Source organism: Anas platyrhynchos, chromosome 2, assembly GCF_047663525.1.
Source record: "Anas platyrhynchos isolate ZD024472 breed Pekin duck chromosome 2, IASCAAS_PekinDuck_T2T, whole genome shotgun sequence".
NCBI classification, from domain to species: domain Eukaryota; kingdom Metazoa; phylum Chordata; class Aves; order Anseriformes; family Anatidae; genus Anas; species Anas platyrhynchos.
The window spans coordinates 74,467,173-74,479,325 of record NC_092588.1 but is presented as its reverse complement, the minus strand read 5'-3'; positions in this window follow the sequence as shown (position 1 = coordinate 74,479,325).

Below are 12,153 nucleotides of genomic sequence, written 5' to 3'. Positions count from 1 at the left end.
ATGCAACTTCTAGTCAGTGACCATTCCTTCATCGGCATGGATTTAATTCATCTAGAAAAACAATGCACCAGCCATACAGACTATGAAGCAGTAGCACAGTAGACAACTTGTATGCTTGTTTAAACTGTATTGTCTAGGTGCAAGGAAAGTGTCATTTTTGGCTTTTGCAGGTGCAGTATTCAACCATCATTTCCCTTACTGTGGTTAATCCACTGAGAAAAATATAGTATTTTACGTTGCTGCCAAAATAGCCTAAGTAGTTTTTTCAAGGTCTGTTCCCCTGATGACTTTGTAGCATTATAGTGCATCACCAAATGGCACCAGTTTTGCCCCCTTTCTCCTGATCTGAAATCCCTGCCTTTTTAGCTATTAAAAAGGAGGAGAGGACAAAGATGCAAGGGAAAAATCTACTCAAAATTTGATTAATGGTATTTATATTTGTCTCACACATGGCCAAGAACCAGTTCCATGCAGAGCACATTTAATATCTGGCTAAGCAAGTGTTCATTTACATTTATTCCATTTAGGTCATCCTTCATATCAGCAGTGCGTCTCTGTTGTGATTGAAATGCCAGGCTGTAATGTAGCATCATCAACATATTGGGTGCAGGGAGGGCAGAACAGGGTGCTTTATCATAGAGTCTCATTTATGTTTGTTTATGATTTCAATATTCATGATGGGCTGACAAGTTTATCGATTCAGCTCTGAGGATGAAAAATAAGAAAAGGACTTGTGGGGAGAGATTTCACTTTCACATTTTGCAGACACAACTTTTATTCATCAACACCCCCATAGAAATGATCAACCTTTCAAGCCCACAGGGGTGGTTTCAAGCTTCATTCTATTATAACAACATGTCAACCACAGAGTCATTACTGAGCAGATAAAAGGAATGCAGTTAGTTAGATTTGAAGGTCTAAGGACTGAAAAGGATAAAATAATAAAATAAAGATTGTAAATGCTGCAGCTGGAGCTATCAAGACTAGAATTTGCAATCATTCAGAAGTACAAGGTGAAAATGGAGAATGTGATAACATGATAAATGGAACTGATCATATCTGTGACAGTCTTTTGATCTTCAAAAGCCCAATGGGCTTGAATTTTGCTGATAAAGCTTACTATAATTACTTCATGTCATTCAAACTCTATGCGGCACAGGACAGGAGAAGGCTGCAGGTGATATTGTTAGGGAAAGCGAGGGCTTGCATACCTTCTGATCACCTTTGCATCCAAGCTGACAGGAAAAAACAAGTTGCAACTGATGAGATTTGCACTGACAAGTAGGTTTTTACTGTTTCTTGTGATCCTGAGATTTCTTGTGCTTTCAAACAGCTTTTGTAAATACGGCTCATGTATCTTTTAGACACAGTGCTTTTCAGAGATTTAACTTCCCCAGATCTGTGAGGAAAACAGCAATTCTATGGTATTAAGTAAATTCTACTGCTGTGAGTTTTTAAGGCCTGTGTTGATTTGCTGTAGTGATTTGGCCTGCATCTTCTAATCTTTATTTGTTGAAGTATAACTTCAAACTGGTGGTTAGAGTAAGCAGAAGTGCATGAAAATCACCTCTTCCCCACAAAAGTTAAAGCCAGAATTTACATATATGACATTTGCAATCACCAGATCTGTTCAGCAGCTTCCTATGACTGTTCTATTTTACTGGCTATTCATACAGGGCAGTCACATACTGATGGCTACAGAGGGAAGAGGGGTTGACCTCAGTAACTCAGAAGGTCTGTCTGGCAACAGCAGAACCCCAACTCATGAAACATCACCTGAACCACCTGAGGATCTAAAAATCATTGTCTGAAATGGGATCAAACAACCTAACACATGGACTTCTCTGTCTCTTGGGCAACAGGCACTGTGCTGGTAGGCCAGCTGTTTCCCTTTTCCTAAGGGCTGCCTACTGCCCAAGAGGTACTACCCACATAGACTAAGTTCACACAAAAAAGGAAGGAGGATCTGGAATGTTAACCCAAAAATTCACCACATAGGATTAGGAGGACCTGAGGTATCTGCAAATAAGTACAAGTGCTTCATAGTAAGCCAGTATTTCTTTTCAAAGTCTTACTATCTCAGGAGAATTATTTCCAGCAGATGATGGGGAATCCAAGTTATAATGGATGAATGCAAGACTGCCATATGCTGGCAGCAAAGATTAATTTTCAAGATGCTCCCCACTCTATAAGCAGGTAAGGTAAAAGGATAAAAAATAAATCCAGTATCTAAGCTGCATTCTGCATATTCATTACCCAGTTATTTCTTGTGAAATTCTTAGAGAGAGAAACTCACAAAATGCATGGCTTCTGTGAGTTAGAGACCTACCAGAAGTACTGTCTGGAGAAGTTTTATCATTGTCTTGCAGCAAGGAAAAATGAAGTTACAACCTTCCAATATCTGATAACACATCTTTTCTATGACTAATACAGAGAGGAAGAAAAGAGCAAACACAGCAGCACCACTGTTGTTTATTCCCAGCACATGCAGTAGCCATCTTCTGGATGCAAATAAGAACAGTGATCCTTAAAGAGCTGATTAAACAAACTTGTACTATCTAGGGAACCTCTGGAAAACACAGATTATGGAAAAAGCAATTCCTATGTGGAAAAATATATATATATAGTCCTGTGTATATAATAAGACAAACAGTAATAAGTTTGACAGACTCTGCTGCCATGGTGGTCATTTCTTCTGGCAAAGGTAAAAAAGATAGAACAGCTGTATCAGCAGAATTCCACACTGATGGAGTGCACCTATTAAAGAAACTTTTTCTCCTAACTAGTTAGGATTTCCTGAAGTAAAAATAGCATACATGCAGGGAAAAAATAGCATATGTCTATGTAGATGCATAGGAGATTGTAGAGGATTTCCTTGGGTACTTCATGGGGTAGCAGTAGAAAATATGCAGAAGTTCATCAAGGCCATCCAGGTTTGTGATAACTGGAAGTTCAGTCATGCCAGTCACCATAGCATTTGGCCTACAATGAAACTGATTTTATGAAGGTGTGACACAGTATATGTCACATGCGAAACAAGTACCATTTTCATCTGAAAATAGCCCAGTCCTCACAATAGTTGTTTTAAAGAGCAAGGCTAGCTAATGCTAAAGGTCATTAAGAGAAATCCTGTTCTAAGTAGGAAGTGTGTGAAAAAGGATTTTTTCTCAAGAAATAAATTCTCCACAATGTCATAAATTGGATATTAACTTTGGCGTGTTATTAATTTAAAATAAATTTTCCCTCCTGTAAAGGCAACTCAACATGAGGGTTTATCCCTGAACTAGAGCATCAAAAATGTAGAACTATTTGTTACTTTTTATTCAACCTAAAATATGAAGTCATACCACATTTATTAGTCTGAAAACTGCTACAATGTGTTACCCCAGTCATTACTGGTGCAAGATATGTCATTACTGAATTCCTAAGGTACATGTGTCAACATGAGGCCTTCTGCTAACACCCATATTAGAACAGGAATTAGCCACCAGTCTATTCCTCAAGGTAGCTTGCTCCTCATTTTTAGGCATTGCAGTATCCACCTCTCTCGCGGCAGTCACAGTCATTGCTACACAGTCTAAAACACAGGTACATGACACCACATTGACCAGAGGACTAAAGAGTATACTCTGATTTGGATGGTGGCATTTTTGGAAGCTGTCAGAAACTTTAATCTTAATACTATGCAGTAAGTAGAAAATCCTTAACTTGTTTGAACTGGTCCAGTTTGACTGGCTTAAAAAAAAAAAAAAAAAATGATCTTCAAATGTTGAATATATCAAATGCATATCTACATATGTATAAATACACAAAAGTTATATTAAATACTTATATGCGGATTTTTTTTTACTTGAATCTAAGTTTTCCCATGAGACACAGACATATGGAAAATGCATAAATGTTAATTAAGGTATTTTTAACAGATGGTGTATTTATCATATCTTTTCTTTTACATCTAAAGCAAGCCTGCAATTCATCTATAACCATTTCAGAATTCAGGTCCTGTAAGAAAACTTTCAACGTTGTGCTCCAAAAGTTGTAATATCATCAGTAGCCACCAGGAGGACACCATTACCGAAAATGCCTAGGAAGAAACCTTTTTCTATCAATAGTTCATTTTAATTGATTCCACGCATCGATAAAAAAGTCTTTTTCTGCCTGACTGTCTTGTATGGAATTATTTTCTAGGTCATTGCTTACTAATTGTCTACCTACAAACAAAATATTTTAAACGTCAAACATTATAAGGAAATTAAAGGTCACTGCATTTTTAGTGCCTTGGGGTTGGGCAGTGAAGGACTTGTCAAAGCTTCAGCAAGTTGCACTAAGCTGTGGCAGCAGTTTCACAGATTTTTCGCTCAACTTCCAGGTCAGCAAAAGTCCATTCAAACATAAAAATGAAGTTATAAAACTTTTTCTTTCATTGAGAATAAAAAAACTGCTCTTGGGAAGATGATGAGCTATTAAAAGTGGAGGCAAAGCAGGAGGACCCTTTGGGAAGGAAGAGCTGTGGGACAAATCACAGCTGAATGAATGGACTGTGTTCCAATGGACAGGAAGCTGGAGCAACAACCTGAACTGCTGGCTAAAAGCCCCACATCTCTGCATGATGCCAAATGCCTGAATCTTCTGCAAGTCCCTGATACAGACACTCAGCCAATATAACCATTGCTTGTTTGGACTTGACTACAAATTCCCATCTGCTTTATTAAGCTGCTCTCATTTGATCTTTTGCCATGTACGTCTCTGCAGTTTACAACAAATGGAAGACTTTCTATCTTGCCAATGTCAATGAACATTGCAATGGCTGGCAACTGGCAATTATTCTGATGAGCACATTCAGAAACCCAGCAGATGAGGCAAAACCATTTGCAGTTTGATGTTAACTCTAATAATACTCAAGAAAGAGCAATACAATGGTTATAGAAATAGTGCATTAGTGTTTTGATGATTCAGTAGTGCAATGGACTGAGTTAAAATTGCAGATATCTATAACTTGTCTGAGGGACTGTAGAATTTAAACCTCACAATCAATCAGGCCATCAGAACTGGAAAATTAGACAATTTATGTTTGCTTTTTTATACCTCTTTCTATTATATATCATGTGAATAGGGTCTACTGATATTTGGATTATCTGTAGAGTAGTCAAGTGAAAGATCTATATGCCCTTGCCATGTATGAAAAAGTAGTACAAATCAACTACAGCTTGGAGGTGATCTCACTAACGAACTTACAGCAAACTTTCATAAGAATTGCATGTTTTTTGATGAGACAAAGGGAAAGAAAAAAAAATGGTTTTGTCTAATATCTAATAAGGCTTCTACTTAACTACTTAATTACTTAGTTAATCTACTATTTAGTTAATCTACTTAACTTCCTAAACAGGGAAAATAAAGTGGCAGAAGGTACTCTTCATGTCTTCATGTACATACAGTTTTTTTTTGTTTTTTTTTTTTTTAAAAAAAACGTCTGTCTTCTGCCTTATAAACAACCATATAGGAAAAAATCTTACATCCTGGAATATAATAATATTTTTATTGAGATAACAATTTGTCTGAAATAAATACTTTCCCCCTACTCTCCACTGTCAATAACCTATATAATAAATTGGCTTAATTGTTTAGTTTCATTTTCATCATATACATCCTATTTTATTTTTCTTTATATTTCTGACTTGTATGTTATATTTTGAAAAGATAGAGCACTCCTGAAAGCAAACACATAGCCACATAGCAGAGCTTAAAACAAGATAAAACTTACATTGTATATTTAACTAATCCATTCTTCAAACAAATGTGCTGTAAACACACTACTGGATGGCATTGCTACACCTGGTCTTTAAGAGAAGTTAAAGGTCTCTAGGACCTATAAGTAGAGCAGCCTGAAGGGAATCAGTTGTTTTGCCAGCAGCACATTAATGTTTTGAAATGGGTTTTATTAAGAACTAAAACTGTTGAAACCTTTCACAATATTATCATTATGAACTAAATTGTTTGGAGCTGGAGATGAAGCTGCCAGGGGAGTGGGGAGGAAGAGTCCAGTCATGCAGCTGTGAAATGATCTCAGATACATTTTCCCTCCCACAAATTTGATTAAAGCAATTTCAACTTTATCAAATGTTCATTTCATCAAGATTAATTTAGACAGGCTCAAAGTAATAGCAGTAACTAGTACAATGAAGTGCACCAGTTCAAATGAACATCTCCCAGCATAGCCATCACCCTTCAGCACTGTAATAAATAATACAGGAAACACTAAAATAATAAAGGAAGAAATATGGAGAAAAATACAGAATAAAAGTAGAATGAACTCCTCTGAGATTGTGAAATATGCAAAGATAGGAAGATAGACATTTCAGATAGGCATAGAAAGCTCATGTCAAACTGTAACACCTATTAATAATCTTAATATTGACTTAAACTACTTCTGCAGCTTAACTGCAAACTTATCTCTCAATCTCAAAGACCATGAAAAAAGAGACTGTGCAACAAAGAATCCTCATGACAGTTGAATTGGTGTTTTTTGTTTGTTTGTTTGTTTGTTTTGTTTTGTTTTGTTTTGTGTTTGATGATGAGACTGTTTCAGCTTCATCCAATGCAACTATCTGCTCCTGAAGTTCAAGCTGCCCCTTAAATCCTTGTGCTTTACCCCTCTTGCTTAGTTTCCTGTCTGGCTCCCTCTATAGATGCCAGAAACTCAAACAGGATTTCTCCTCTGGAGGTCCTCAGTTACACATAACTCCAATGCTAAAACATAATTTAACAAAGCAATACACACCATGTGCATCCTTCCTTTACATTTCTTTTACTGTCTCCTTCTGTGAAAATAATAAATAAATAAATAAATAAATAAATAAATCTCAAAAATTCAAAGTTTAAAAAGTAAAATCTCACATGAGGCAAATGATTTTTCTAAAACATGAACTCTCAACAAGTCTGTAAAAAGAGTTTGTGACAGCTGTCGTAATGATTTTCAATGCTTACAGATTGAAGTCTTTTTTACAACACTGTAAGAGTTGGAATTTTTAAATGATATTTATAAGTGCTTCTGTCTTCATTCTACCATGACTTTTTGTGCAGAATCTCCTTCAGAAACTACCAGGACTCAAGTCCTTCCTTGCCAACAACTGCAGTTGCACTAAGTGGTGCCAGATTTTGAAAATTATTTGACGCTTTCAAATAGTCTGAGCCAGACAAGTGATTGTTAGCTCTCCACATGGGCTGTCAGAGTGGAATATTAAACCAACCTGAGCATTTGTTTTTGGTACGCTCTTGTCAGAATTGATTTATGTGTGAAACTTCCCAACTCTCAGCCTGTATATTTAATACATATCTCCAGTGAAGTACTTTGAATGATCTGCTAAACAAACAGCCACAGGGACTTCTTTAGATTCAGAGAGAACAGCATGAATTCTCACTTCTGGAGAAACTGGCCTAAACCCCAGTGATCATTACCAGTATTTGTAAATATGCAAGCAAAGGACGCAGAGATCTTATTTCATGTCAGACATCAACTGTTCACCTTCAGGGGTCAGGAAAGAATATTCTGCCCAAGCGCAGCCTGGTGTAATTGTCCAGTCTTTTTATTACTTTTCTGGAAGTTAGCTCTTGACAGCTGATGGCTGCAGAGGATGTGACCAGCCAAGTCAAGTATTTTGAAGTAACTTGAAAATGATATGATTTGTTTTCTAATTTCCTGTTGGAGTTTGGAGAGCTTCCTACAGGAAGTCAGAAATCACATTTTGGATGTAAAACTACACATTCTTACCAACACAAAGGCAACTTTATTAATGTTCATCAAGGAAAAAGAATGTTGAATGAGATGCCTAGGAAAACTTGCCAAAGATTTTTAAAAACTCTCAATACAATATAGGAGATTTTTTACCCAGAATAGGCTGTGTGCCTATTTTGAGGACAGCCTGTTGTTATAGGAGATAATCTGTTTCAGCTTCATTCTGAAGGTTCAGATTAAATTAGTCTAAGTACATACTACATTCCCTCTTTTCTTGAGGAATTCCATATAATTTTTACTGAGCCTGATAATACTTGCAGCATGGCTTTCTGACAACAGATGTGTTTTTAATGAAATGAATGTAAACTTTGCAGTCAATTTCTCTGTACATATGCATTACAAATTTGTTTCAGCCTTCCACTTATTCCATAGGTGTACAGCATTGTCCTGGTCTACTGGACCCTACTTCATTCCTGACAAATGTTTAAGAAAGTGTTGCCAGTTCACACAAAAATCTATTTTACCAATATTTATGGGTGATTGATTAAGATGAAAAATAAAAAAAAAAAATCTTTTCTTCACTGTTGTAATCTGATCCTTAAATCCATACTCTGGATAAATGACAGGAAAGCAAAAATGGCTGTTGTATATGACTAAAATACATTAATTTCATGCCTCTATAATAAATCACATCAGGCTCACGTGCCATTTTCCATTGAACATATGCAAAAATTGGGTTGATTTGTTGCTTTTAATATCATTGTTTGTGTTACTGTATTATCTTCTGGACACAAAGGGGACTGCATGTCATTGTTGTAGACATTGTGTAAATGTACGAAAAGTTACAGCATTTTCTGAAAAGGTTATAATGTAATAGCAAGGTAAATACAAAGTACAAGAATTATTATGTTTATCCAGCTTGGATTCTGAACCTACATGATTCTTCAGAGGCCACATAAGGAGTGTGTGGCAGAACCACAAATTAAAACAGATTTTCTGAGTCCTGTACAAAAGCCTTACACACAAGGCCATCCTTTGATTTATGTTTTCTCTGTACTCATCATCAACAGTTGATGGCTTCTAACTACCAAAAGAGCATGCAATTTGCAAGTCACGATTTTCCTGACTGATGCTTATTTATGAAAGACAATGCCTACAAAAGGTCAGCCAAAAAATAAATAAGTAAAGCATGTGATGACAGAAATAATCGCTGGAGATAGAGAGCTCTGGCACTGAACAAAAATCCTACCAGTAAATGATCCCATTAATACACATGTTGTACTTTGATAACATTTCAGTGTGTAGGGATAAACTTATTCCAAAAAATAAATCATACAAAAAATAATTAATTTGGATAAAAGGAGGAAGGAAACTAGATGTAAATTTAAATGTGTAGGATTTTTTATTTTTAAATAGTACATTCTCAGTCTAGAAAGCACCAGGTAAACAGGACTGTCTTCAACAACCAACAGATCACATCCTATGAAAAAGGTGGTAAATGGGTGAAGCCAGTATTAAGGGTTTCATTTGAACACTAACCTGTAGTGTTCAAATTTAACTAACCTCCCCCAACCTGTAACTGGGGAGAGGACCCATCAGTCTCCAGCGCTGGTGACCACATCTCTGGGACATTCTCTCAGCAGGCCCTTCCATCATCATAGTCCCTATGTGTTCAGTGAGGCCTGCCAGGAAGATGCAAGCTGGATTTTATCCATTTCATCTCAGGCAACTGAATCCAGGCAGGAACACAGAATTTTGGAGTTCCAATTGACATGGTAGTGAGAGTAACAGCATAAGGAATTAGGGGAAAATAGCAAAATACATGATTTACCTCCAGGTAAGCCCAACAGGAGCTTTAACTTCAATTCAAAACAGTTTGCAAATGCTCTCCTTTTTAGTGACACTTGATAGCCAGAGGAATTGCCAAGCTTTCAGCTCTTACACTCTACTTTTCTAGATTTCAGACATGTCTGATTTTAAACTGTTGAGATCTAAGTTTTTTATTTTACTCTTTCATAGGCAGGCAAGACATGCTAAAGTAAGTACTGGGTTGAATCTGACCAGGATTTTCCTTTAGTTCTATCTTTGGGCAAATACAACTAAAGATAGGCTAAATTGAGGGCAAAAACATGCAGGAATGAAGTCTGTGATGTTTTCACAATAGTACACTAGTACACTCAGTCTCATAAATATCCACTAGTCAGCAAGAGAGAGAAAAGCATTACAGAATGGTAACTAATGAGATGTTAATTCAGATGTCACAGTGCCGATGACCTCTTCCTTCTAATGCATTTTGCAAAGACTGATTGCTGCTTCAGAAAGAAATCAGCATGGTGGGATTTCAAAACCCAGGACCTATCACTGAGATAAGCCCAGTGCCAAAGAGCAGAAAGGCACTAGAGGCTTGTTCTGATAAGCTGTTTAGGGGAGATAATAACAAGACAGATGGCACCTTTCCAGGAAATGAAGAATATGTAAGGCACAGTTTTGCACAAGAAAGCCAGTGAGTAGCAGACTGAGACAGAGAATGCTGCTGTTTCTTTTCTATACACTCATCCTCTAGATTTGGTGTTTCTAACACCCTTTCCTTCTGTCATTTGTACTTTTGCTTCGTAGGTTTTTCTCATCATGCTCCATTCATACCCTTCTAGAACTTTTGATTTAACTACCAATTTAGTGCTTACATTAAGGACAATCAAATGCAAGCCTATGTGATCTCTCTTGCCTTTCTGAGACCTGACAAGCTAGGATCAATTAACTAAAAAAGAAATATATAATTCCTTGGGTGAAAGCTGAAAAGACAAACAGACCCAAACAGCATATTGTCAAGGCAGCTGAGTCCAAAATGCTGACATTTCACAGCTTAGTTGCAGTTCCCAAATACTGGTTCTGTGGTGACTTACTGGGGTGTTCCAGTGGGAATCCCTTCTTTCCTTCCTTTTGTGCCCTTAAGCAGTAGAAGTGCTCGTGCAAGTGAAGATGCTAGTACAATTACATCCACCAGCTGCTGCCACTATAACAATGGCAATCCTTTTTTTTTTTTTAATTCTTATCATACATAAAATTCAGATGATAAACCTCATACAACCAGTAGGTGTGGGCTACTCAAACAGATACCAAGTCATGTCCATGTAGCGTATAATGAAGAAGTCCTTTATAGTATTCTAACTGTACTTCATTCTTTATGTAAACACGTGCAGTTGTAAAGGGGACAGTCTGCAGCAAGTCACAACAAATGGACAAAGTATGTTGTTTCTTACAGGTTGTTCATACAGTTTATAAAACATTTCTGTTAGGATCTTTTACTTCAAACATTGTCAGTATGGTCTGATTCTAAGACAGCAAGTATTGCCAGAAGCAGGTCACTTAGCTTAGTCTTCATTTTATTTGTTTAATTTGAATGGGATGGAGGAAGCAAAGGAATCTCTTGCTAACTCTGAGCTGTGCCTGTAGGATCCTGGGTTTTAAAACTGTGCTGTTCCATTTTAGCTATTATCTGAGAGCAATGCTAAAGCTTAGCATTTGGCTTTCAGGCACAATAAACTTCTGTTTCATTGGCTTAATGTGGAGGGTATGTTTTAAGTCTGCTATACCTCACATTTTCCTTCCTCTTTCCCTGAAATGTTTTTCCAACACTGAAATCCAAAGTCAATAGATTTATATGATTTCAAATTATTCTTAAAACCATAAATCACAAAAATGAGATGTTCGAATTCATAATTATTTGATCATATGCTCGATCCCGATGTAATAACAGCTAATTCTGAAATCAAACTCTCATACAGCTTCAGTTTTTGGAGATTGTATAATGGCAATCCTGAAGGCATGCCCATCCCCTTCATTTTCCAAAGCATTGAAATAACAGTAAATAAATAAATAAATGAAAATCAATCTGTAAGTGAAATAAGAAAATACAGAAATAAAAGTAATTAACAAATAAAAGCAAATAATATAGAAATACAAGTTAATGAAAATAAAGTGAAATTTATTAAGATACTGTTTTGTTATTATGCCACATGTTCAAATTCCTTGTGCATCTTTGTGGTCCTTTGCTGGATATGTTACAGTATGTCAATGCCCTTCTTGCACTGTGAAGCCCAAAATCAGGCACAACCCTCCAGGTGTGGTGTCATCCGTACTCAGCACAGGGGAACAATCTCCTCCCTTGACGGGCTGGTAATGCCTTTCCTGATGGAGCCTAGGAAGTTGGTCTGCATTGTAGCAAGAACACACATTGCTGGCTCACATTCAACTTGGTGTCTATCAGGACACACAGTCCTTTTATTCAGAGCTGATTTCCCATCACTTGGAATTCCAGCCTGTGTAGATGCATGGGGTTATTACTCCCTATGTACAGGACTTTGCATTTCCTGTTGATAAAATTAATGAGATTCCTGCTGGCTCTGTGCTCCAGGCTGTCA